The 27,341-nt window shown below is 43.8% G+C and overlaps 1 long non-coding RNA gene across 6 annotated transcripts in view; it reads right to left on the bottom strand.

Moving 5' to 3' along the window:
- Window positions 1–27,341, bottom strand: part of LOC105470553 (uncharacterized) — a 63,055-nt gene that overhangs the window by 13,299 nt on the left and 22,415 nt on the right. For 3 of the 6 annotated variants that reach the window (XR_011614290.1, XR_011614295.1, XR_011614293.1), the window contains exons 4-5: window positions 3,760–3,896; window positions 3,257–3,375 (exon numbers count right to left, since the gene is read on the bottom strand). The exons of 1 other annotated variant lie outside the window; for it this stretch is intronic. This is a non-coding gene — a long non-coding RNA (uncharacterized lncRNA). Of the gene's footprint in view, window positions 1–3,256; window positions 3,376–3,759; window positions 3,897–13,477; window positions 13,863–27,341 lie in introns of those variants that run through there. 2 more of the 6 variants (XR_980589.2, XR_011614291.1) reach the window with 2 other exon arrangements.

The following is a 27,341-nucleotide window of genomic DNA, read 5'->3' as shown; positions in this document are numbered from 1 at the left end:
CCATCGCCTTTCTTTGCGGGGGAGAGTCCTGCTCCTTGATTCCTACCCCATTGACCATTTGCCCTGTGAAGCCACAGAAACTGAACTCCTAGCCACCGTCACCAGATATGCCAATGCCCTCGAGGGAAATGGCTTTAGTGATGCTCTGTTCCACTCCCTTGATTTCCATTTCCACTGAAGTTTGTACTTATCAGTTGTTTTTCTGTTGCTTTTTATTGTTTTTGCTTTATTTGCAAACCAAAGAATATATAATTTAAATTTTTTTTCTTTTTTTTTGAGACAGAGTCTTGCTCTATTGCCCAGGCGGGAGTGCAGTGGCGCGAGCTCAGCTCACTGCAAGCTCCGCCTCCTGGGTTCAGGCCATTCTCCTGTCTCAGCCTCCCGAGTAGCTGGGACTACAGGCGCCCGCCACCACGCCCAGCTAATTTTTTGTATTTTTAGTAGAGACGGGGTTTCACCATGTTAACCAGGATGGTCTCGATCTCCTGACCTCATGATTCGCCCGCCTTGGCCTCCCAAAGTGCTGGGATTACAGGCGTGAGCCACCACGCCCGGCCATAATTTAAAATTTTAAAAAGCATGTAATTCAGCACTATTCAGAAAGATGTTCACTGTATCTAGTTCACCATGCAGTTGAAAATAAGAGCTCTGGCCTTTCTCTGTCCCTCGCATACACCAAGCTCAATCCCCCATCCCATTCAGACTCATGGGACACTCTTTGTCCAATTCCTTCTATGCCTGATGATACCTAGTCTCACATGTCTCGGCTCACATCCTCCTTTCTCAGAGCAGTCTTTCTAACCTTCTATTAAAGACAAACCATGACACTGAGAAAGTCTATTTTCCTGCTTTTTTTTCCTTATCCATACCATTTCTCATTGTCTGAAATTAATTTGTGGAGATATGTTGTAGCCTCTTCCTGTGTGTCTTCAGCCACTAGAATCAAAACTCTACAAGGGCAGGGACCTTGTGCCTTTTCCTAACTGCTTTTGTGGTGCCAAGGCATATGCCAGCCATCAATATGTGTTTGCTGAATGAATGATTGAATGAATAACTGGGACTCTGGGGGGACTTAAGAACTCTTGATGGAAGGAAGCCACACTTTCTCCTACGTCTCATTCCATGTTTACTTTTGTTTGGGGAAATTTAAGTGTTCAGCTGGTGAAGTATAAGAATTGGTCTCTGTGCATTCTCACGGGCATGCTTGTTCATTTTCTTCTCTACTTCTACTGTGCACATTTCACACTGGTGGAACATTATGAATAACCCACGCTGACAGTTGGTGACTTCAATTCACCTTCTATTACCCTGCTTCTGGCCCTAATATCTACACATATAGAACCCTAGGGTCAGAAAGTGCCTTTGGGTCTTCTAGGTTGCAAATTCCTTTGAACACCTATTGATGAGCTGTACCATTTCTGCAGAAAAGAAAATGTGAGTGTGGCATGCGGTGTAATAATAAAATACCTTTCTGGTGAAACGGACCCCATCCAAAATGGCTTCAATAAAAAGTAATTGTTTGGGTCAATATCTGAAATGTCAGTGGAAGAGCTGGCTTCAGGGGCAACTTTAACTTCATGGGGTTACAATTCCACTTTACCCCCAGCCGCAGCAGTTCTTTTCACAGTGTGGCCCTTGGCCATATCAGGGCCTTCCCACATAATTCCATGAGATAACTCCAGTCTCCTTCCACTGACAGTCAGTTTTAGCCCAGCAGGCAAGAGCAAGTCTCTTCTAGTAATGCTCCTAAATTCCTGCCATTCACTGGGATCAGACTGGCCAAGGCCTGCATCACTGCAGAACCCTGCAGAACCAACCAACCACAATAATGTGGTATTCTGTCTGGGTCACGTCCAACCATCCCTGCAGTGCGGGGGGGCCCAGAAATCAGGAGTAAGCCACACCCGCAACTCACACACATGGTGGGGGAGTTAAAAGTTAGGCTGAAGATTTTTCATGTAAATACAATTCAGAGACAAAGATATTCAAAAGCATTTGATACAAGCAAGGGCGCCTGACGTCTAGAAGAAGTTGGAGAAACAGAACTGAACTCATCCCCCCGTCAGAGATTAAAACCTGGCTGGAGGATGGTGGTTATCTCAGGATATAAAACTAAAGGGGGTTGGGAGTTGTTTATTCAACAAATACGTGTTGAGCAGATCGTCCATGTCAGTCACAGTGCCACGATACCGGGGTGAGTTCTGGACCATCCATTTGGGTGAGGAACAAAGACAATGTGAATCCATATTTAAATGAGATCATTTCAGGTCAATTAAGTGTATTAAAGGCAATAAGACAGGGTGTTACACAGAATGGCAGAGGTGATGGGGAGCTTCTTTAACTGGAGTAGTCAAGGAGGGCTTCTTAGAGGAGGTGGCATTTGGGCAGTGCCTGAGTGAGCAGGACAAACCCAGGTAAAGTGTAGAGGGCAGAGTGTTCCAATTAATGGCAGTAGATGAGTCCAGAAGCCTGATCCGGGATATGTTTAGTGTGTCTGAGAACTGAAGGAATACCTGTATTGGCCAGAGTGCAGCAGGCGGGACAGAGGGGGCATGGCCCAGTCTTGCATATGGATGGGCTACGCTGAGGAGTTTGGGTTTTGGTCCCAGTGCTACATGGAACCATTGTAGTATTTTAATTAAGCAGGGGGTTTATGTTTTTAAATGATCTATCGAGAAACAATGTGTAGCCTGAACTGGAAAGAAACAAATTGGAATCTGGGCCACAAGTGAGGAGATGGGCAGAGGTGGATGCCTGTGTGAAAAATCTGAAGATGGAGCTGCCAGGACATGTCAGTGGGTGGGATATGTGCAGTCGGGGGGAGAGGCTTTTGGCTGAAGCAGCTGGTGGATGGTGTGTCTTTTACTGAGATGGAGGACTTGCGAGGCGAATCCGGAAGTACACTGGTCTGGGAGGGAGGAGTCAGTGGAATCCATTACCTTCCAAGAAATTGCTAGGACAGGAGATGACCCACAAGCCAAGCCAGCAAAGACAGGGCTGAGACGGGTGGAGTGAGTCTTGTCAGTTAATGCAGAGTGTCAACATTGCGTATTTGGCTTCAACTTCGCAACACATTCGTTCATTTTAAAGGGACATTTTAACCCTGACTTACTACTTGATCAGGTTTGGATCTCGCTAGAGAAAAACTGGGCAACTTTTCTGGACACTTCTCAGCTCTCTCCTGTTGTAAGAACTAAGTGGCCAAACTCTCCGGCAGGGACTGCAAAGATGTAAATGCTGCAGCCGTGAGACTCACCTCTATCAGGCCAAAGCTTTGGGAGCGTGGAGGCTGGAGCAAGGCCATGCAAGGCGTCCTCTGAACCTGGGATTCTAACATGCTCTGGGAACAGACTCAAGGGAGGTGTCCAGGCCTCTCTGCAAGGGAATGGCAGGGTGAGCTAATTCAGAGGCACCTCTGCCACCCCCATGGATGGCCCTATTGACAGAGCCAAAGATTTTTTGGACAAAAGTAAAAGAAACATGTTCAAAGTAGTTGAAGAAATAGAAGGGTTTATTTATTGAAACCATGAAGGAGAATCTTACCAAAGCCAAGGACAGGGTGTGCCCTGGACAAGGGCAGGGTGGGAGCAAGAGAGATGTTCTGCTGACAAGAAGGTCCCACGGTTTCTGATCAATTTTGCTGGAGGTCCTGCTCCATGTCTCTGTCTCTGTCTCTTCATCTCTCTGTCCCTTGCTGTGAGTCTGAGTGCTTATCTCTGTCTCTTTGTGGTTTGAGTGTGTCAGGGGGTGCACACCTACCTCCATTTCTCTGGATGTCTCCATGGGTGTTTCTATTTCTCTGTGTCAGTGTTCATCTCCTGTCTCCTTCTCCTCCTTTCTCTATGTTCTCTTTCCATGTAACTGGAGACGGCTCAGCCAACATGGCAGCCTCTGGCCTAGTAGGTAAAATTACTTTCAGGTTAAGCCCCTTGCAGAAGCTAAGTCCAACCTGATTGGACGAGTGAGAGTCAGTCATCCACCCTGGTCCAGTCAGCAATTGCTAATGGGAGGGCTGATACCATCCTCCCATGATTGCAAGTGGCAGGCCTGTGTTTGGAACAGGAAGGAATTCCTTGTAGATGGGATGGTTGTGAGCGGGACAGAAACTCCACTACAAGGGTCCTGGGGGTACTACAGGGACTGAAGGAAGCAGTGTGATCAGTGTGAAAGCAGCAAAGCCATGATTTATTTCTTGGGCATGTAGTTTTCTCCCGAGGCCTCTGCTTGGTTGTTTTACCCAGCATCGGTGCCAAAGGAGATTTCCCTAAAGGGAAAAGTACTGCAGTGGTCGACGCATTACAGTCCTTTCCCATTTGCAAGCTCTCCCACACATTCCTTCTTCTGTTCCCAAACCACAGGAGACGACGAGAAAGAGAACAGACAACCTATCCAAATAATTTGCCTTTGGAGTCTGCAGGGCTGGTGAACGCATCCTGAGATGGGGGAGGCCCCTGGGGACCCCACAGTGAGGGCTCCCACCTCCTCTCCCACGCCGCTCTTCCTCAAGCCCTGGGCTGCCTGTGTGACTGTCTCAAGACTGGGGGTTCTCCGGTGAGCAGATGGCTGCTTAGTGTAAGTAGAACAACATATTTTTAAAATAATATTTGACAGAAGGGAAGAAGGAGGCCTTACCACAGTCAAACCACTCTTCCTAGCTTGAATCCAATGCATCCTCCCATAGTGTAAAGGCCGCCCCCGCACTCTCTCGTGACAACTATGGGGTGTGGGGTGTGTTGCTAAATTCAAAGACAGGAGCACAGCTTGGGTGCATCTTTAGAAGCGTGAGCACACCCAGTATCCACTCTAGATATTTCTCCAGATCCTCCTTCCTCAGGAACCTTTCCCTGCCTGTCCATTTACTTTTATTGTTCAATTTTCCATCATTCTACTCTTTGGACCATTCCCTTTATATGGTCCTTTATTCTCTCTGATTTTGAGCCTTATTCTTCAGCTACTAAATTCCTTACACATGATACTATTTATTTCTCACTCTGTGTCAGCCCCTCCTCTCCCTCATTCAGTCTTTCCCCTGTTGACTTCTTTGTCACTCCAGGCTCTAGGTAGAGGAAGTGACTGAATTTCCAAATGAATTGTATCCATGATGAAAAGGGAGGACCTCTCCATACATTTTGCATTTCTGTTCACATTTTTTTAAAACGGGAAAGAAAGAAAATAAAGACAACTCACCAAATTCAACCACTTATTTAATTTGTGCTTTCTTTAAGCAAATCACGTTCATATTCTAAAATAAGTAGTGTCAAAAAGAGATTGTATACCATTACCATAAGTGGCAAAGCAGTTAGTATCCCTTTGCCATGAGGAGAAAGTAAATGTAAAACTAAATCCAGTGGACAAGAGCTATTCCTATGATGAAATCCCAGCTCCATGAGGCTACTTGAAGAAGCCTCTGAGCCTGAAGCCCCTGGGCTCCTGGTTAAAAGGAAAAATTATCCGGTGCTAAAAAGGCATGGAAGCCTCACAGACACCAGGCTGGAGCTTTCTTCTTGAAGTAATCGCAGTCCTTTCTCTGTGTGATGATTTCATATTTCACGCTTCGTCTGTATACAGGGAAGGCCTTCTCCGGCTTGTCTTCTCCCTCTGAGACCAGCTGGGAACCGAACCTGAATCATGGATGTTTATTGCTGGAAAGGTCTTCGGCCACCCCCTAATCCCTTCATTTCACACTTGGAGTAACTAGGGCTCAGAGAGGTTAAGTGTCTTTTTGGCTGTCTCACAGCTCATTAGTGCTGGAGGCCAGGCTGCAGCTGAGGAGCAGGTTTCTCAACCCCGACTTCTCCATGTGCAAATGACAATGGCTCAGGCTTCAGTAGTGTAGGGACTTTTTGGACCACCATGTTAGGGTCTCATTTTTCAAAGGGCTAGGTTTTCAGTGCTGTCTGTCATTTTCAGCAAAGGTGAGAGCTGCATTTGCATAAAACCAGGTCTCCGATTCTGCATTTTGGCAGCACAGAGGCAAGACTGAGCCTCCACCTGGAGGTGCAGCCACCACCGGGCTCCAGTTTCAAGGTTTTCTGAGATTTCCTGAGCACTGCCAGCTAGTTTATCATCTCGTTTAATGAGGAAGAAGAAGCAATTCAAAACCATCACATCCACATTATTCAAAGTCTCTCTAGCCTGGATTGGTGTAGCTCAGGACCCTAGCAACCCGATGATATTGAAAATGAAAACCCAAGCAATTTGTAAACTGTCAAGCTTAATACAAGATCTCTGTGCTAATGGGATTGTATTGACCTGAGCATTATCAGAAGAAGAGGTTGATGGAATCCTAGGACGAAATGAAGACATGACACACATTTTGGGTGCATCTCCCAGGACCTATAAATTTGGGTATGAAATTGGAAGCATAGCAGTTCATTGGCCATGACTGCAGCTCACCGTGGCCATGCCCAGCTATGCTCAGTGTGCACAGCGAGGAGAAATTTGAGGTTTGGCATCCAAATACAGGCAGGAAGCATGAGCGTGTACGGTGTGTGTTCATCCCACACCCATGTCTCTGGCCTCTTGCTAGGTCCCCTTCTCTCCTGTTCCCTCCCACCTGAAGCTCTAGCAGCCAGCTCTGTTTTGTGCCAGATGCAGACCAAATGCTGTGAGGACACTCTGCTCAGTGGAAGGTGGCTCAGGGCTCAGGAGGCCGCATGTAGGAGCCAGTAAAAAGGGTGAATGTGCTTTTGCCTTCCTCCTTCTCCTTCTCAAACAGCTCCCTAACCACCCAGCAGGTCTGGCTCTGCCTTCATGCAGGAAAGGTCGATTCTGGCTTTCCAAGGCCCTCAGGCAGCCACAGCCCTACATGGCCTCATTCCAGCAGGAAGTGTCAAAGGAATTCTGCCCTGGCACATCTCACTTCTTTCCTGATAAAGGGGCCAGCACGGTCCTTCCTCCCCTTCTCAGGTTCCAGGGGCAGACGCCATGCCATGGTGACAGGGCGTCCCCTTGATGGAAAGGCCACCAGAAGCACTGGTGATCCAGCTGGACACTGCCGAGTCCTGGGACCATACTCGCTGCCTCCCTCCAGACTCCTTACATAAGATAAATGAAGCCCAGCTGGCTGAAGACTTTTGATTAGTGAAGCAAGATTCTTATTGCTCACAGTCCCAAGTGTAGCAAGCTGAGATGCTGTGCAGACCTCAGAGAAGGGCAACCATCCACATGGCGTGTTCGGTCTTCATGGCTCACGTCTCAGCTGTGGCTCACATCTTCATGGCTCACATCTCATGGCCCCACAACTTGTGCCATCGTGTTGCACATGAGTGCTGAGTTGAGCAAATAGGATCTTCTGCCTCAGTGTTCCCTGTCTCCCAGTGAGACATGGCTGTGCTTTGGTACCCACTCACTGTTTGTTTTGGACCTAGAAATCAGTTTCTGAAATGACACATCCTGGTGCAGTGATCAAGCTACTGAAGATCTGAGCACACCTGGCAATGTGCACAGATTTCACTGTCCTCCTGGGCCCATCTCCTCCAATAGGACCAGGAGAACCTCCCACACCTGATGCTGGGGCATGGCCTTTGGACAGCGCCTTTCTGGTCTCTAGGATTGAAAGTCCATGTATCAGTCGGGCAGGAAGATGGGGTCAAAAAGCTGTGGCAACTCGAGAGAGATCTGCCAGGTTTCTGTGAAGATGGCCCTGCTGGCTACACATTTAGGAAGGACAGGATGGGAAGGGCCTCTTTGTGAAAAACAGAACTGGACAGACTCACTGTTTCCTAGTGGAGTTTGCAGTATTGATGAGAACTAAGAACCAGCTCAACAGTTCCTCTCTTAAAAACTTGCTTTCCTTACTAATATTCAGACTGTTAGTACCAAAAAGCCTACAATTTCATCAGAAAATATTAAGAAATGTTAACAACATGTAAGTCAGGAGAGAGAGCTGTCTTTCCATATGAAAGCTCTCCCTGAGGGGCAGTAAGAACACTGATCTCTTCCAGTTTCTTCTTGTATATGTCACACATTGAAGCCTCACGGGGCCCCAGGAGGCAGCAAGACTCCTGACAACAGGGTAAAGATCCTCACCTCTTGTTGGCTGGCCCAGAGTCTTAAAATTTCGGTTAAAAAATGTAGAGTTAGGCCAGGCGCAGTGGCTCATGCCTGTAGTCCCAGCACTTTGGGAGGCCAAGGCGGGTGGATTATGAGGTCAGGAGATTGAGACCACCCTGGCCAACATGGTGAAACCCCTGTCTCTACTAAAATAAAAAAATTAGCTGGGTATGGTGGTACGTGCCTGTAATCCTAGCTACTTGGGAGGCTGAAGCAGGGGAATTGCTTGAACCCGGAAAGCAGAGGTTGCTGTGAGCTGGGATTGTGCCACTGCACTCCAGCCTGGCAACAGAGCAAGACTCTGTCTAAAAAAAAAAAAATGTAGAGTTTAGAAATTAATTTGTATTATAGAAAGAGTTTTCATTGTGTGTGGATTTGACCAAGGATTAAATTCTGTACCCCTTTTCACATCACAGGTCTATACCATGTGTTTGGCATTTTCCAGTCACACCGAATTGGTCATCTCCTAATGACCACATGGCTCAGAACCTCACAGCGCCTCCTTCTGGGGGCCTCTTTCTCCCAGTTCCTCCCAGGGACTTGGCAACTTCATCCGTAAGGCCTGCAGAGGCTGGCAATGGCTGTCCATTGTTTTCGCTCCTTGGCTTCAGTTCAGAGCCATCAAATCCCTGCAGCTCGCACACTAGAACATTCATATTTTGGATAAGGTAAGTTAAAAAATAATTTACTAAAAGTCAGTGCATCATCTTTGTAACAATTTTCAGCATCTTGACAAAAGTGAGAAGTCATTCTCAATGATAAAGATAGTTTTGCCAGGTATTTTTTTCCCCAATATTCTGAAAATGTTATTTTTTATTTAGGAAACAGGTCAATAAACACTAATTCTGGTGAAAGAAAATGCATGCTACATAATTCATTAAATCCCACGGGCTCTCTGCACACCCTGCCACTCAGAACTGTTTCCATGCAGAGCAAATGATTTTCAGTGTAATTAAAGAAATGAATTGTGGCTGGAGACTGCAGGACTCTGATCACCAAACTTCTTTCCAGCCACCTCTTTTGTTTGTTTGTTTGTTTTTGAGACAGAGTCTTGCTCTGTCGCCCAGGCAGGAGTGCAGTGGCACCATCTCGGCTCACTGCAAACTCTGCCTCCTGGGTTCACGCCATTCTCCTGCCTCAGCCTCCTGAGTAGGTGGGACTACAGGCGCCACCACCACGCCTGGCTAATTTTTTTGTATTTTTAGTAGAGATGGGGTTTCACCGTGTTAGCTAGGATGGTCTCGGTCTCCTGACCTCGTGATCCACCAGCCTCGGCCTCCCAAACTGCTGGGATTACAGGCATGAGCCACTGCACCCGGCCCTTTCCAGCCACCTCTTACCTTATTATTGGTTTTATACTCAAATGTCACCCTGGGAGTGGCACAGGGAGTGAGGGAGCCCACGGCAATGGGAAGCTTCAAGAGATCCCAGCATTTGGAGAAGGTGAGTGAGCCTCGAGTTCACCTGGAGAGATTTTTACTTTCTTCCACTTCTAGAAACAGTGTCTCCCTCTTTTTTGGGTAGGCTTTATTGTGTTTTGGATAACTTTTAAAGTAGTCAACAAAATAGTTTCTAGAAAATGGAAAACTCAGAGTGTCATCTACCGGGAGCTCCTGGTTTTGACCTGTTCCTTGCTTTACCTGCTGGGCCTGTGATACAAAGAAACACCATGTCTTCAATGGCAACCTCGGAAATGAACTTCATTGAAGGGGAATGCACGTTGAGGTTTATGATTGCTGCTATGAAAAGAGTCCACACCCTTTCCTTCAAAACACAAGTAATGTGTAAGAGCCACACGTTACTGTGTCAGGGCAGCATTTTAAGGATAAAGAAAAATTAGAACTATTTTAGTCTTCACTAGCGTGTACACACAAACACACATATATAGTTTGGCCATTGATGGAATAATATGCAGCAAATAAAATGAATAAATTAGAGCTAAATACATCTAAATTAATCTCAAAAACATAATGGTATAGTGGTGAATGAAAGTAACATGTTGCCGGGCGCGGTGGCTCACGCCTGTAATCCCAGCACTTTGGGAGGCCGAGGCGGGCGGATCACAAGGTCAGGAGATCGAGACCACGGTGAAACCCCATCTCTACAAAAAATACAAAAAAAAATTAGCCGGGCGCGGTGGCGGGTGCCTGTAGTCCCAGCTACTTGGGAGGCTGAGGCAGGAGAATGGCAGGAACCCGGGAGGCGGAGCTTGCAGTGAGCCGAGATCGCACCACTGCACTCCAGCCGGGGGACAGAGCGAGACTCTGTCTCAAAAAAAAAAAAAAAAAAAAAAAAAAAAAAGTAACATGTTTTGAAAGGGTATATGAAACATGATCAAATTACAATTTTTTAAAAACACATAATAATACTATGTATCATTACTGGTCACATGCATGTTTAGTAGAAATGTAAAAACATGAATCAAAGGATATCACCAAATTTGAGATGTGGAAAGTAGAATGGACACAGGTCCGAGATGTTTTCCATAAAGCATTATTTTTTCTCTGTACCATTCTATTTCTTTAAAAATATCTGAAGGAAAATGAAAAAAATGTAATATTTGCTAAGTTGTGGTCTCAGATCCATGGGTCTTTTTGACATTATTCTCCATACTTTTCTTTATATTAATCTTTCATATAATCAATGGGGCAAATTTTTGTCTAAGAAAAAAGGGATCCAATTGACCTTTATTTAACTCTTTGGAATAAAAATACGAAGCCAGGTCAACCTGTAAGAATGTGAATCAATTCCCATCTCAGATTCCTCATCACAAAGGCCTAAAGATCATGGGAGTGGGGAAAAGGTTGCACAGAAGGACACGATTTGTTCACTTCACACAAGTGTTCTTTGAAAATAGAAGCACAAGTAAAATATTTTTTAAAAGCAATTTTTTGTTTTAATTTCAACTACTTTTTCAGTGCTGTGAATGTTCCATATGAAATGCTTTTCATGGTAGAAATTTCTTTTTTTATTGCATATATTTATGGTAAACACCATGGTGTTTACCATATCTCACTATATATATGTTACTATACATATAATGAAATTATTACCATGGCCAAGCAAATTAACAAAGCCATCACCTCCTATAGTTACTTGTGTGTGTTTAAGAGACAGGAAAGAGCATCTAAAATCTATTCTCTTAGCAAATTTTCAGTACAACACGATATTATTAACTGCAATAGTCATGCTGGACATTAGATATCCAGACTTACTCATCATATATGACTGCAACTTTGTACCCATGACCTACATCTTCCCATTTTCCCCTCATCCCACCCCTGGTAACCGTCATTTTACTTTCTGTTTCTATGTATTTGACTTTTTTTAGACTCTGCTTATCATTGAGGTTCCTGCAATATTTTTCTTTTTGTGCCTGGCTTATTTCAGTTGGCATAATGTCCTACAGTTTCACGTATGTTATCACAAATGGCAAGATCTTCTTTTCTAAGGCTGGATAGTATTCCATTATACACACACACACACACACACACACACACACACAGAGCAATTTCTTTATCCATTTACTTAGGTTGTTTTCATATCTTGGCTATTGTCTGTGATGCCGCCATGAGCATGGGAGCACAGATACCTTCATATGATGCTGATTTCATTGCCTTTGGATGCATATCTCGAAGAGGGATTGTTGGACCATAAGGTATTTAGTTCTAGTTTTAATTTTTTGAGGAAACGCCATATTGTTTTCCATGATGTCTGCATCAATATACATTCCCACCAACAGTGGGTGGTGGTTCCTTTTCTCCAGACCATCAGCAACACTCATCATTTCTTGTCTTTTTGATAATAGGCATTCGAACAGTTGTGAGGTGATATCTTATTGTAGTTTTGATTTGCATGTCTCTGATGTTTTCTGATATTTCTCTGATGTTGAGCACCTTTTTGTAAGCCTGTAGGCCACTTGTGTGTCTCCTTTGGAGAAATGTCTATATAGGTCTGTTGCTCATTTTTAATGAGGTTTTGGGTTTTTTTGGTATTAAGTTGTAGCATTTCCTTATACAATTTTGATAGCAACTCTTCATCAGATATATGGCTCACAAATATTTTCTCACAATCTGTAACCTGCCTTTGATTTTGTTGATTGTTTCCTTTGTTGTGAAGAAGCTTTTAAGTTTGATATAGTCCCATCTGTTTATTTTTGTTTTTGTTAGTACTGGAAGTGCTAGCAAGAACAGACAGACAAGAAAAATAAATAAAAGGAAACTAAATTGGAAAGGAAGAAGTAAAATTATCTTTATTTGCAGATGACTTCATTCTATATGTAGAAAACCCTAAAGACCACCCACACCCACACACGTGTGTGTACGCATGTGTGTGCACACACACACACACACCCCTGTTAGAAATAAGAAATGAATTCAGTAATGTTGCAGGATACAAAATCAACATACAAAAATCAATTGCAGTTTTTATGTTAATAATGACCTATCTGAAAAGAAGATTGAGAAAATAATCCCATTTATGATAACATCAGAAAGCATACAATACTTAGAAATAAATTTAACCAAGGAAATGAAATATTTGTACACTGAAAACTATAAAACATCAATAAAAGAAATTGAAGAAAACACAAATAAATAAACAGATGTCCAGTGTTAATGGATTGGAAGAATTCATATAGTTAAAATGTCCATACTACCCAAAGCAATGTACAGATTTAATGCAATCCTTATCAAAATTTTATTTACGGAAAAAGAAAAAAAAACTCTAAAATTCATATGGAACCACAGAAGACACTGAATAGCCAAAGCAAGCTTGAGAAAAAAGATTTAAAAGAAAAGCTGGAGACATTACATCTCTTATGACAAATTATACCACAAAACTATGGTAATCAAAACACTATGGTAATCAAAACACTAAGGTACTGGCATAAAAACAGATTCATAGACAAATGGAACAAAACAGATAGCCCAGAAATAAGCCCAACTATACATGGTCAACTAGTTTTCCACAAAGCACCAAAGAATCATAATGAGGAAAGGATGGTCTCTCCAATAAATGACCTTGAGAAAACTATATATCCACATGCCAAAAAAAGGAAAAGAAAAAAAAAATTGGTCCCTTACCTTCCAACATGCACAAAAATCAACTCAAGATGGACTAAAGACCTAAATGTAACACCTGAAACCATAAAAGTCCTAAAGGAAAACACACAGGAAAAATTGCATGACATTGACCTTGGCAAGTGATGTTTTGGATATTTCAAGTTAATGATATTACTTGTCATTCACTGACTCCACATACAATCCGTCCCTCAAATATTCTCAGAACATATCACCAAGACTGTGATCACTTCCTTGGGATGCTTTAAAGTTAATTAGGAAAAAATAAAACTGGGTTTTACCTTTGAAAAACTTTCTAATGGTACCAATGTGCTCAGACAAATAGACGGACACATGAATGAAAAATCCAGATTTGTTCTTTCCATGTGGTCTAGGTGCCTCCATATATTTCTCTGGATTTTGCCATTCACTGAATGCACACGAACACTGAATTTACTGTCTATTGCTGAGTAACAAGTTATTTTAAAACGTATTGGCTTAAAATAACAAATATTTATCCTTTTGCAGCTTCTGTGGATCAGGAATCATGAAGCAGCTTAGTCGGGTATTTCAGGCTCAGGATCTCTGATGAGTTTGCACTGTAGATGTGAGCCAAGGCTGCCGTCATCTGAAGATTGGACTAGGGATGGAAGCTCTGCATTTGGGATCATACTCATGGCTGTCGCCTGAAGTCCTCGTTTTTTCACCCTTGGGCCCCTCCGTGGGGCTGCTCCCGACAGGGCCTCCCTAGAAGGAACGACTCATGAAGGAGAAATAAAGACCAAGCTAGAAACCACCATGTCTTTCATAACCCAATGTCAGCAATGAGGAAGCACTTCTGTGTTCTTTTGGTGTTGCAGACCAACCCTGGTACCATGTGGAAGGAAATTACAGAAGAGTGTGAATATCAGGAATTGGGGATCACTGGAGGCTGGAGCCTACAGGTACCTTATGGCGAGTCATGGCTATGGTGAGGAAGCAGCTACTTTCATCACAGGTAAAAACTGATACAAAAACACACAAGCAGAGAGGAGCCCTATATGTCTGCTTCTCCTTCAGGGTTTTACTTCAGGGTGAATAGCAGCCACCATTCACCCTACCAGAGAGATGTGCTTTATTTTTTTATTGCTGGCTGGATCTTAGGCAAAATAAGCCTCTCCTGTTTCCCCAATTGAGGACAATTGAGAAAGGCTTATGTTTGCCAAAGAATATCTCATGCTAGCAACAAAACTTTTAAGGAAATAATTACAGAAAGCACAATCAGCAGTTCTGAAACCTGGACTTATAATTTCCACGCTAACTCTTTTCTAGTCCTACAGGAAGCATCAGGCAACTGGGCTGACTTCTTGCCTTAAAAACACCCCACTGCACCGGAAAGATGCCAGCATATTTCCTACTCACGGCTGGGATCACCGATCACTGCTGTTACTCTGACCTCTTCAGCTCCAGCACTGTCTGTGTCAGGACCAAGCTGTCAATGTCACCATGAAAGACTTTTCCCTTCTTAATAATAGGCCAGTGCTTTGCTCAGCGCTGACCAGGGTAGAAGAACCCGTGTTCATCAAGTTCCATGGCTTTCCCCATGTTAGCTCGCAGTCTCCATCAATGTGGCGTTTGCTGGGGAAGAGGCCCCCAGTCCAGAAACAAGGACAGTGACTCACTGAAGGCCACAGGGCTTGAGGTTGTGAACAGGACTGAAGCCTTTGCTCAGTGTGGATGGAGTGTCAGTCCTGAGCAACTTAGCTTTGATTCTGAGGTTGCGTTTGACAGAGAGCAGGGAAAGTGGAGCGTACAATGGGCCACGTGTTTGTGAGGAGGGGCTCTGGGAGATTTTCAGCACTTGGGCCTGGTGGGGTTTGGGATGGGCTGATACTCAGTGGGACTGAGTTGGAACTCATGACACTCTGAGCTATGTGTATAGTGACAGCTCTAAGGGCACAGCAAAGGGTATAGGGAGGCGATACTGGAACATCTTATAGGGCACTGCTTACAGCCCACCACTGTCTTCCTTCCCACTGCCCTCAGGAGAATCCCAAAACCTCTGCTTGCTTGTGAAGCTCTGCTTGCCTGCCAGTGCATACCTGCTCACACCTCCAGGCTGCCCTTCTGCCCAGCTCTCGTGGCTGGGTCCTCCTCCATGAAGTAGCCGCACCTAAATACCACTTGGCCTGGGACAACCTCCTACCTCCACACCCACTTCACCTGATTAACAACTAGGGAACCTTTCAGACCAGTGGCCCTCCACCAAGGGCAAGTTTGCCCCCAAGAGACATTTTACAACCTCTGGAGACCTTTTTGGTTATTAAAACAAAGAGATTGTGACTGGCCTGTGGTGGGTAGAGGCCAGGAATTGCTGCTCAACACCCTACAGTGCTCAGGACACAGCCCCTTCCCTCCACCCGCCTCCCCACTACAGAGAACGATTCAGCCTCATGCCAAAAGCACTGAAGCACTGAAGCCAGGAAACCTGAGTGAAATCTCAGCTTCAATGCCCCCTCCTCAGAGACCTTTCTGTACCTGACCTTTCTGACTAGTATACCCCCTTTTTATGGGCCCTCAAAACCCCCTCCCTGTGGCGTTTGTTTTAGTTAACAGTTCTACACTGACTCGTGTGAATTTGTGATAAACATCCATCTCCCCCATCACAGTTCCATGAGGGCGAAAGCTACAGTTTCCTCCCTGTTGTGCAGGGCATGTAGCACCACGCCTGGCCCTGTAGCCAGGCTCACTAAATATTTGCTGAAGGTAGAAATGAATAAACAGGACTGTAGCTTCTAGGGGCTTCTGTGGGAGCCAGTATCACCATTCATACCTGGGGATTATGGGACATTTTCAGCAAAAACATGCACTTTGCACAAAGTGAAAGTCAGAGCCTGGAGCCTGTGCAAACGGTGCCTTGAGTAGCTCTACAGCGAGTGTGAGGATGCAGGCAGGGGTCCTTCAACAGGAGCCGGGGCATCCCAGAGAACACAGGGCTGGGATCCTTGGATGCGCAGTAGGGAGGGGGCTTGGCACAGCCCCATGAGTTTGAAAAGTTTGAGGCATTAAGGTGAGTTTCTTATGGTGCAGCTCGCCGGCAGTGAAGGGAAGTGGCTGCCTCTCCCACCATGCACAGACATGCAAAATGTCCAGGATCCAGCTAGAGAAGCTTCATCAAGGTTATCTGTGTTTTGCTGCAGCCTAATAAAAGCTGTAGGCTTTTCTAAGAAGGGTTATAAAAGGGAACAGCGGTGAAGTCCGAGGACAAGTCATCAATTACAGCAATTACAGTAACACCGTAACCTTCCTAGGCTTGCTGGAGGGAGGTCGCTCTGTCCACAGGAGGTGTACCATGGATTACAGGACTAAAGGTCTTCTCTGCTTCTTCACAGTGATCCATCTCTGCCCAGCACCCGAGTACTGAATTAACCTACAACGTGGTTCAGAATTAAAACATAAAATGCCAGGGGCCTCCCCCAATTAGCAGTATTGGTTGGAAACATGTTCAGCAGTGAGTAACAGAAGTCTCAAGAAATAATGGCTAAAACAAACAAGGCTATGTTTTTCCACATAGTAAGCTGTCAAGAAGTGGCTGTCACTTTAAATTCACTTTCTCATGGATGCCATCAAACACCAGGTTTATTCAGCCTTCATACGCTGCCATCACCTTCCCGTCCATGGACTTTTCTGATGTCTGCTGAACACAATCACAAGGTGGCTGCCAGAATTCCACCCATTGTATCGACATTCAGGGAAAGAGGACAGTGCCAACAATATGTCTGCTCATTTTTATTAAAGGAGGAAAAAACTCTCCTGGAAGTTCATGGCAGCATTATTCTTACTTCTTACTTGCCAGAACTTTGTCACGTGGTCAGACTTTAAGGTAGAGAGGTAAGAAAATAAATACTCCATCTTCAAGTCTCTATAGTGGATGGCGTCAAAAAAGGGGGCAGGGATGCCTGTTTTATAAGTCAACTCACATGTTCTGCTGCATCAGCCAACTTAATAATTAATCTACATTGCCCCCCATTTCCATTTATTGCAAAGAAAAAATGGCAGACTTACACCGGAACCCTAAGGGTACCATGACACCATGCATGCTTTCATTCATTCCTTCATGCTTCCATTCCCTTATTCATTCTTTCCTATCACAGGTATGTGTTGGTGGCCTCCTGTGTTTCAGGCCCTTGCTGTCAGCGGAATACAGCAGCACACAAGACAGACACAGTTCCCTTCCCGCTGAGGCTGGACGTCTGCAAAGAAACTCTGGACAGCTGTCTGCCAAGGCAATGGGCACTACAGAGGAGACGCACAAATGATATGACTCATGGATGACGCTGGACAAACCTTGGTGGTTGAGTCCTGTTAGGTTTTCTCATAGGAGGTGAGTTGGAAGCAAAGACCTACAAGTAGGTCAGATACGATGGTGTGAAAAGAGCCCCACCCCCCCTACAGGGAGCACATGCAGGGATAAAGAAAAGAGCAGGATAATTTCCAAGGGCTAAAATCCCAGCTTGGCTGGAGTCCAGAGGTTGAGCAGAATTTTCTGCAGGACAAGGAACTTGCAGGAAGCTTCCCCAGTCACCCCTGCTCCCCACTCCTGTGGAGATTAAATGAAGAGATCTGTTTCTTAAGCACCTGTACCCCCACCACAGCCTCTGGAATGTGATAGGCATGTATTTGATGAATGAATGAATGAATGAATGAATGAATTTCACTCAGCTGACTCTCTCTTAATTCCAGCTTCCCGTCTGCCTCTTCTGCTGCACAAGAAGCTTTGAGAACCCAGGCTAAGTTTACCATTTGTTTCTTCTGAGTCTAACACAAAAGACATGCTTATTAATAGCTGTGGAATTGATTTGAATTACATGCAAACTCCCTCAGAAAAAGACCCATGTCTAACTGATCTCTGTATCCTTCATCCTTGCACTTCAAAGCCTTGCGCATATGCGTCTTCCATGCACATTGGGTTGGAGAGGTGGTGAGAAAGAATGAAGGAAGCCACACTCAACCCGGTTTCCACACTTTCTCCTTCACTCCTTAGCAGCCACTGGGTGCATAGGAAAGGACGGTCTTGCTCTCCCCTGAAGCCCCTGAAGCCGATGTTTATTTAGAGCCAGGTTTCTGACACAGACAGACCCCTCTGAAGAACCATTAAAAATGAGTTCTGAGTAATGAATGTCATACCATGTAGCAGAGACTTCCCCCACGACTTCAAATTTCCTGCCAAAACATGCCAATACACTGGAAGCCAATTTATTCTAAATTACCAAACTACACACTGCAGTTAATGAAAAGGCTATTTCTGAAGATGTGTGCGTGCACACTGATATATTCAAAAGCAAATGACACCCGTGCTGGTGGATACACGTTGGTATTTCACACAACCTCACTTAAAACCTACAAGGTTTTAAGCCTCGATTAACTGCGGACTTCGGCAGTCATGAGGGATGTGATCGAAAGTCCTTTGAGAGAGGAAATCCTGTTAATAATATTGCTCTGCCCTGCTGAGAAGAGACGGGGTGAGCCGGCACCTGCTTGTCTCCTCTCTTCTCTTGCCCTCTCCTCTGCCTCACTCTGACAGTGGAGGGGCTGCAGGCTGCATGAGTTGGTGGGCTCTCTAAGGTGGACGAGAAACCTGGGAATTTAGGTGTCTGTGTTAGACCCATTTCTTTCTACCTAGGTGGGCTAGACTCAGCCTCTGTCCTTCCTGAGCCTGGGTCTGTCTTCTGAAAGCCCACAGCTAGGTCAGCAGGGCCAGCCTGGGCATCAAGTGGAGACCACGGAAGAAGGAACCAAGCACACACAGGCCACAGTCAAGCTCAACCTAGCCCTGGGACTAGAACCCCGAGTCCTATTCCGGGACAGCATCCGCCCAGTGCCCACCTTCCCCAGACCCAGTTGGCATCGTTGGCATCCAAACTCTGCTTCCTGATCCCAGGTCTTCAGTGCCTTCCTCACTCTCACTCACACACTCTCTCTCACACACGTACACACACACATGCGCACACCCTCTCTCACACACACCCTCACTCAAACATGCATACACACACACACACCTATACACACATTCACACACACGTGCACATATACACACATACACACACACAACTATGCACATACACACACTTGTACACACATTCACATGCACATATACACACATTCACACACACATCCCTATAGATATATTCACACATTTACATGCACACACCTGTACACATCCACACACACACATCCTTATACATATATTCACACACACCTATACACACATTCCCACACTCTTTCTCACACACACACCTATGCACACATTCACATACTCTCACACACATAAACACACCTGTACACTCATTTGCTCTTAATACCACACACACAGGCCCACACACCCATTCACCCACTCACACAACTTGCACACTCACACACACGTATACACACATTCACACACACACCTGTACACACATTCACACGCACATATACACACATCCACACACCTACACACTTATATATGCATTCACACACGTACACACTCACACCTATACACATCCACACACACCCCTGTACATACATTCACCCACACCTATACACACATTCCCACACTTTCTCACACACGCCTATGCACACATTCACACACTCACTCTCACACACAAACACACCTACACACTCATTTGCAGTTATTGTCACATACAGACCTATACACACATTCACACACACATTATTTCACACACACCTATACACACATTCACACACTCTCACACAAACACATACTCTCCCCTTAACATAGGCAACACAGTGTCCACTACCTCCCCTCTTCTGCAGGGGCAAATCCAGGTTTTGTGGGACCTAAAACTCATAATACAACTTTTGGAGCCTTCTTTAAAAAGAAAAATAGGCTTAAAAATAAATGTTAATTTAAAATTGGAAAATAAGTCACAATACATTATGGTAGTCCTTGGAGTTTAGGCTCTTTCTTCTAAGATTCCTTGGGACTTGCTATCATGAATATGTTTCCCTCCCCAGTCAGGACATTCTATGGCTCCCAGTAGCTCCAGCCCTCACAAGTCACCGGCCCTGAGGCTTCAGCTTTGTTAGCCTCGGGGTATATCCCACTCTGTGATTCCTTCCCTGAAAGTGGACCTTGGTGGAGGTGAACCTCCCCAGATAACACTGAGCCACACACTGCAAGGAGATCACCATTCTCTGGAGGACGTATTCCTCATACACGCGCACACACACACGCATCAGAGTGTGGTCGGGCCTCCAGATCTGATTTCCTGCTAACCTGTCTGCAGGAAATACAAGGAATACAGAAACCATGTCACATGACACCAGGGGATTTTACTCTGCAAAACCCAGAATGCAGGAAACTCTACAGGACAAATGACCCAGATTCCTCAATAAATAAATATCAGGAGCTGAAATGGGGAGAGGGGAGGATGCAACAGATGAAAAGAGATGTGAGAAAGAGCAGCCACATGCACTATGGATGTTTTAGGATCCTGGTGCAAAACAATTAAATATAAATACATAGACATTGACCAGTAGGACATTTTAGCATTTAATGAATATTTGATTTTGGAACTTATTAACAGTGTTAGGTATGATGTTGTTGTTAGATTGTGTTAAGAAAAAGGGGCTTAATTTTTCAGAGATGTGGACTGAAAAATTTAGGGTGAAATATAATGGTATGAAGGACTTGTTTCTAACTAACCCAGTGGAGGAGGTGGCAGGAGAAAGGGAAGGGAAAGGAAAGCTGAAGATGATACCAGATTGGCCACATGTTAGTGTTGACTTGGGGTGATGGACACAGGAGGCTTCATCGTGTTATTGTGTCTATTTGAAAACTTCCATAGTAAAAATAAAACCAAAGTGAGTGCTATAGTCTCAGTTTCCCCAAAAGCAGAGGTGGAGAGGAAGGCATGCAGAGAGCGGTACTGAGTGGTAAGGGACGGGACCAGGGACATGGGCACAAGGCTGCTGCTATGATCACAGTTCCCTCCTAGGTCCCAGTGAACCTTCTTTGAGGCCTAATTAAATGGATTTCACAACAGTTTGCTGAGGAGTCTGAGGGGAGAAACACTGATTCTTCAGCTGCCTGCCTGCCTGCTCAAGGGTGGCTCCATGAGTGCTGTCTCCCAGCACTTCTAGGTCACACCTGGTGAGCACCCAGGTGTGTGCAGGCATTGCACACGGCCATGAAACAAGAGGCACACTAGCAACGAAGGTTCAGAAGCTGCTCCAAACCTGAGAGCAGCTGGTCACTGCGGCAGGGTTGGAATAAGACACACTGCAGAAGAGATACGCAGATGTGCACAGGGAGTGGAGCCAGAGAGAGGCTGGGGACACGGGCTGCAAACACAGAGTGACCCAGGGAAGTGGAACAGGAATCAGGGTTCTGCTACACAGAGATGGATGCGAAGAAGTGGATCGGGATTAGAACTCTTTGGTTACAAGTAACACAATCAGACTGTGGCTAAACTACATGAAAAAAGAAAATTAAAGCTGAGAGAATCAGAGGGACAGTGAAAACTCAGGAGTGGTCAGGGACCAGAGCTGCTCTGGCCATCTAGTGGTGGGAACCTCTGGTCAGATTCCTCAGAGCATCTTCACAGGATAGGCCTGCGCTAATCATTCTCCATCCTGGATCGTTCTGTGCTAGACTCACCACTCTAGGGGCCAAAGCATGGGTTGTGGGATGCAGAAATTGGCTGGGAAAGGCAGGCCAAGGGCTCATTTGTCAGAAGAAAAACTGGGTGCTGTAAATAGAGGAAACGTAGTGGTTGCGGGGCAGTGTGCAGGATGAGCCTGGTGCATTCTAACAGCATTGTTAGCACAGATGCAGGATGAGCCTGGTGCATTCTAACAGCATTGTTAGCACAGATGCAGGATGAGCCTGGTGCATTCTAACAGCATTGTTAGCACAGATGCAGGATGAGCCTGGTGCATTCTAACAGCATTGTTAGCACAGATGCAGGATGAGCCTGGTGCATTCTAACAGCATTGTTAGCACAGATGCAGGATGAGCCTGGTGCATTCTAACAGCATTGTTAGCACAGATGCAGGATGAGCCTGGTGCATTCTAACAGCATTGTTAGCACAGATGCAGGATGAGCCTGGTGCATTCTAACAGCATTGTTAGCACAGATGCAGGATGAGCCTGGTGCATTCTAACAGCATTGTTAGCACAGATGAATCCACACTTGATGCAGTTAAAGGAAGGGATACTTTTCAATAATGGACCTTCAGGCTCACCTGTTTCATTTTTTATTTTTTGAATTTATGAGCCATTAGAGGAAAGTTTAAAAAGCAATATAATAGAGACCCATGTCACCAAGATTAAAAGAGAAAATGACATCATTTTACCATTCTAATGAAACAGGATGGAAAGCCCAACCCCGATTTCTGATTTCTCTCCCCTAACACTCTGTCTAAAAATAATCACTTCTGAAATCCTTGTTCATCCTTCCTTGGATTATTAGACTAACAACATATGTATGCATCCATTAACAATATCCACATTTCTTGTGTGTTTTTAATATTACTTATGTACAATAATATTCTTTCTTTTGCAAGATACTTTTTGCATTTATAATGCATTTGATATGTATTATTGATACATGTTGGTATTATTTTCACTGCTGCACAGCGTCCTACTGTAAATAAACCCACTATTCATTTTTCCATGACATTTCTGAAAGTCAGCTTTTTTCTTCCTTTTTTTTTTCTTTGCTACTTCAAAAGGTGCTTCCAGGAACATTCTTGTGGAAGACTGTGTGAGAGTATCTCCAAGATAGACAAGTAGAAGTGAAATTCTGGGCCACAGGGGATGAACACTTGCTAATGGGTGTTGACAAGTTATTCTCAAATGAAACTGTACTGCATTTTAAGGCATGGGAGTTCTTAGTGGCCCCATCCTTTCCCAAGCTTGTGTGGTTGGCTGAGTAATACCTTCCAAGATGTCCAATTCCCAATCCCTGGAACTTCTGAATGCTAGCCTGTATGACAAAAGGGACTCTGAAGTTGGGATTAAATTAAGAATCTTGATGGGGAGACTATCCTGGATTATCCAAATGGGTCTGATGGAATCACAGGGGTCCTTATAAAAGAGAGGCATGAGATCAGAGAAACAGAAGGTGATGTGAGAATGGAATCCAAGAGAGAGTTGAAGATGCTATGGCTGTTGGCTTTGAAGGTGCAGGAAGGGCCATGAGCCAAGGAATGTGAGAAATGGAGCTCGAGTTGCCAGAAAAGGCAAGAACGGAATCTTCCTGAGAGCCTGCAGAAGGAACCAGCTGTGCAACACCTTGACTTTAGCCCAGCGAGACTGTTTTCCAACTTCTGAGCTCCAAAACTGTAAGAGAACAAATTCAGTTTGTTTTAAGCTACTAAATTTACAGCAATTTGTTACTGCAGCAATAGGAATCTAATACAGCGTGGTATTGTCCTTAATATTTTTCTGCCAGCCTGGTAGAAAGTGATATGCTAATGTTTTGGTTTGCATTTTCATCCTTACCAGACCAAGCATTTTTGTATCATATGTTCATTGCATATTTAGGTTTTCTACCCTAGACAGTTCTTGTTAAAATATTTTTACCAGATTTTTCTCCCTTTATTATTTTAAAAATTAATCTTTCTTTCTGAATATTCTGGATATCAAACTTTATCCCTGGTACATATTACAGATACTGTCTCCCAATTTGTGAAACTGATTTTCATCATTCAAATATTTTAAATTTTGTTGTTGTCAAATTTATCACTTTTTTCTTGAGAAATTCTTTACTATTCCAATGAGTTAAAGATATTATTCTATATTTTCTTTTTAAACATTTGCCTTCCACTGTAGGACTTTAATCCATCTGGAATATATTTTTGTATATGGTGTTATGTAGGGATCTAAATATATCTTTTTCCATATGTCTAGCCAATTGTCTGTGTACCGGTTATTACAGTCCATCCTTTCCCATTGACTTGAGATACTGCTTCTCTCATGCACAAATCCCCTACAGCTGTTGTGATTTCTACTGAGGTTAATCCTGCTTCTTTCTCACAATTGTCTTATCCATCTTTGGCCCTTTACTCTGTTACATGACTTTTAGAATCAGCTGTCAAGCTCTGTTAACTTCTGAGATTTTGTTTGGGATTGCATTTAATCTGTGCTTTATCAGAGGAGAATTCCCACCTTCCTGGTATTACTTTGCTTGCTCTTCTTTGCCGTCTCTTTGGCTGGTTTCCTTCTTATCTCCACGTCTTGCCCTCAGTGCCTCAGCAGGTCCCAGGGCTCCTTAGTTGGAACAACCGTCTTCTCTCTCCATGCAGAATCACCAGAGCAAGGTTCACAGATTCCAGCATGTTTCACATCACCTAGATTGCTTGTTAACACGGACTGTAGGAGCCCATCCCTGAAGCTTCTAACTAAGTAGGTCGGAGGTTAGGCCCAAGAATTTGTCTAACAAATCAATGCTGCTATTCCTGGGACCACCCTTTGAGAAGAGCTGTTCACGGAGCCTCTTTTAAAAATACCATCATCTATATACTGATAAATTTTTATGCTCAGCCTAAACTTCATCCACCTTCCTCTGAACTTCAAAATTCCATGTACAACTACTTTTAATAATCACTTGAGACTTTATAGATTCCAGACCTAACTCCTCATTCCTCTCCTCCTACACCACACTTCATAGACAGTTGATCAGCAAATCCTACTGGCTGTACTTTCAAATGTATCCAGAATTTGTTCTCAGTTCTCACCACCTCCACCATGACTGCCACTTGGATTATAGCAATAACCTCAAACTTGTATTATGTTTTCCACCATGGTGTTCTTTCAATTTATTGACACACAGTAGCTGTGTGAGCCATTTAAAGCCTAAGTTAGATAATCTCACTCCCTTGCTTAAGAATTATCCAAAGATTCCCATCCTACTAGTCATAAGAGTCAAACTTCTTACAGTATCCAGCAGGGCACTGCCTGACTGCACCTGCCTAATTCTCTTGCCTCAAATTCCACCATTCCCACCACACACACCCACACTCCCCACTCCAGCCATGCTGAGATACTAATTTGTCATCTCTCAGCACACCAAGCATGCACCTTCTATGGACATTGGTATCATTTTTTCCCCTGACTGAAATAACTTACTGCAGTATCTTCATGGCTCATGACCTCACTTCCTACTCAAATGTCACATTATCAGCATTCATTATCCCTGAGTTTTATATAAAAAATAGAAATTCCCTCTACTCCTGCATTCCTGATGTCCCTCATTTTGCTTTATTTTTTTTCCATATGATTTTTTAACATCAGATATACTATGCATAATATTATAAGCTCCGTTAAGTATGAAATTCATTCACAGAATACCACCTGACCTGTGAAAATTGCTGAATTTATATTTGTTGAATTAATTAAAAGATTACGTCTTTTGTTCATGAACATGGTACACCTCATTGTCTAGTTGAAACTTATTTTATGGCCTTACTAACCTTTTACTATTTTCTCTCTAAAGGACTTCTTTGTCTTTCATTAGTTTTATTTTTAACTACTTCTACAGTTTTTAATGTTGTGAATATCATTTTAAAAATACGGCATGGTCTAATCGTATTCTTTATTGTTAGGAATACAACTAATTTTTCTTCACTGTTCTTGTACTTGTCTACCTTGTTTAACTGTTTTATTAGTTCCCATAGATTTTCTGTCAATTTTTAAAGTTTTCTTTGTAGACAATCATACCATCTACAATTAATGGTATTCCATTCCTTTAGTTTTTATTCCTTTTCTTTGTTGTTCTGCATTACTAGGGCATCCAGAGTAATGATGAATAATGTGGTGATAATCAGCCTCCTTCTGATTTCAATAGGGAAATCAAAACCCAAGATCCCAAATCAACCTGACTGCATATTAGAATCACGTTGGGGGACTTAATAATAATGCTGATGGCTGAGCCCCATCCACACAGATACTTAATGAGACAGGGCATTAATGTGGTTTAATATTTCCCTAGGCAATTCTTATTTGTAGCTAGAATTAAGAACCTCTTCCCTAGATTACTGAGATTGTACCCTTCCTCCCTTTCTTACACCTAAAAGTCACATAGTGTAGATAGGCAAGCTGCCTTTTAGTTCTCTCTGTTTTTTATTGCACTTGGGGAATTTGTTTCCTTTCTTGCATAATCAATTGTACATTTAAAAGCACATTTGTCATATTTAATATGCCGTTTCTTGATTTTGTACGTAATGGGATATAAAGGTATCTATGCCATCAGATGTTCCAAATCAAAAATCTCTTCCCAGACTTCCTTGCGACCTCTGTCTCATGACAGGCAAAGCTCTGGGCTGCCGTCTTCTTAAGTAATTATAAAAACCACTTGAGACACTTGCTACTCTCGCAGCCACGTCTCTCACACTCCCCTGGACACTACAATAACCCAGAGAAGTTTTAAAAATCCCTATGCCACGGCATTAGGGCACATACCATTTTAGTTAGAATCCCTAATTGTGGGGGCTAAGTATAATCATTTTTCAAGCTTTCTAGGTGGTACCAGTGTGTGGACAAGTTTGAGAACCAGAGGTATACAGCATTCTGGCAGCCTCACTCAAACAGAATCTCCAGGGTGACACAGGGCATCATCATGTTTTGCAAGCATGTCAGGTGAACACCATACATCCAAAAAGTGAGGTCGTCTCTGAGCTTCCCTGGACCACTATCTCCCTGCCAAGTTATGAGAACAAGAATCAGCATTGCAGAAATAATGCACTCTCATTACAGCTTAACCAGGCTAGGTCGTTTCTTGATTGTTTGATTGAACAACTGGAAAATCATTCATTGTTTTGTGCATTGGTTCATTCATTCATGCTTTTATCTATCAAACTTTTATTGAGCTCCTGCTATGTCATAACCTGCTCCCTTGTTTTTTTTTTCAGAGATTTTTCCTTACCTAAGAATGGTTGAGTTATTAATTTGTTGGCTTTTTTTTTTATCTGAAGCCTCCATATTCATAGCAGAAAATAAAACTGTTTCAATTTCAAGCCAAATTGGGATTTTTTCAAATAAAGAGAGTAAAAGTATGTCAGGAGCCCATTCCCCTGTTTTGTATGGTGATGCCTTCTGAGTTTTAATCCAACAGGTGATGTTGTCTATGGATCTTGCTACCTGTACACACAGGCAAGATAAAAGATAAATGGTCCTCATACATACAGAAACAGCCCTCAGGCAACAGAGAAGAGGGCACTTTGATATGCACCACTTCCTCTTGT

This window comes from Macaca nemestrina, chromosome 15 (genome assembly GCF_043159975.1).
Source record: "Macaca nemestrina isolate mMacNem1 chromosome 15, mMacNem.hap1, whole genome shotgun sequence".
In the NCBI taxonomy this organism is placed as follows: Eukaryota; Metazoa; Chordata; class Mammalia; order Primates; family Cercopithecidae; genus Macaca; species Macaca nemestrina.
The sequence above is the reverse complement of the archived record's forward strand: the minus strand, read 5'-3'. Positions and strand labels throughout refer to the sequence as shown.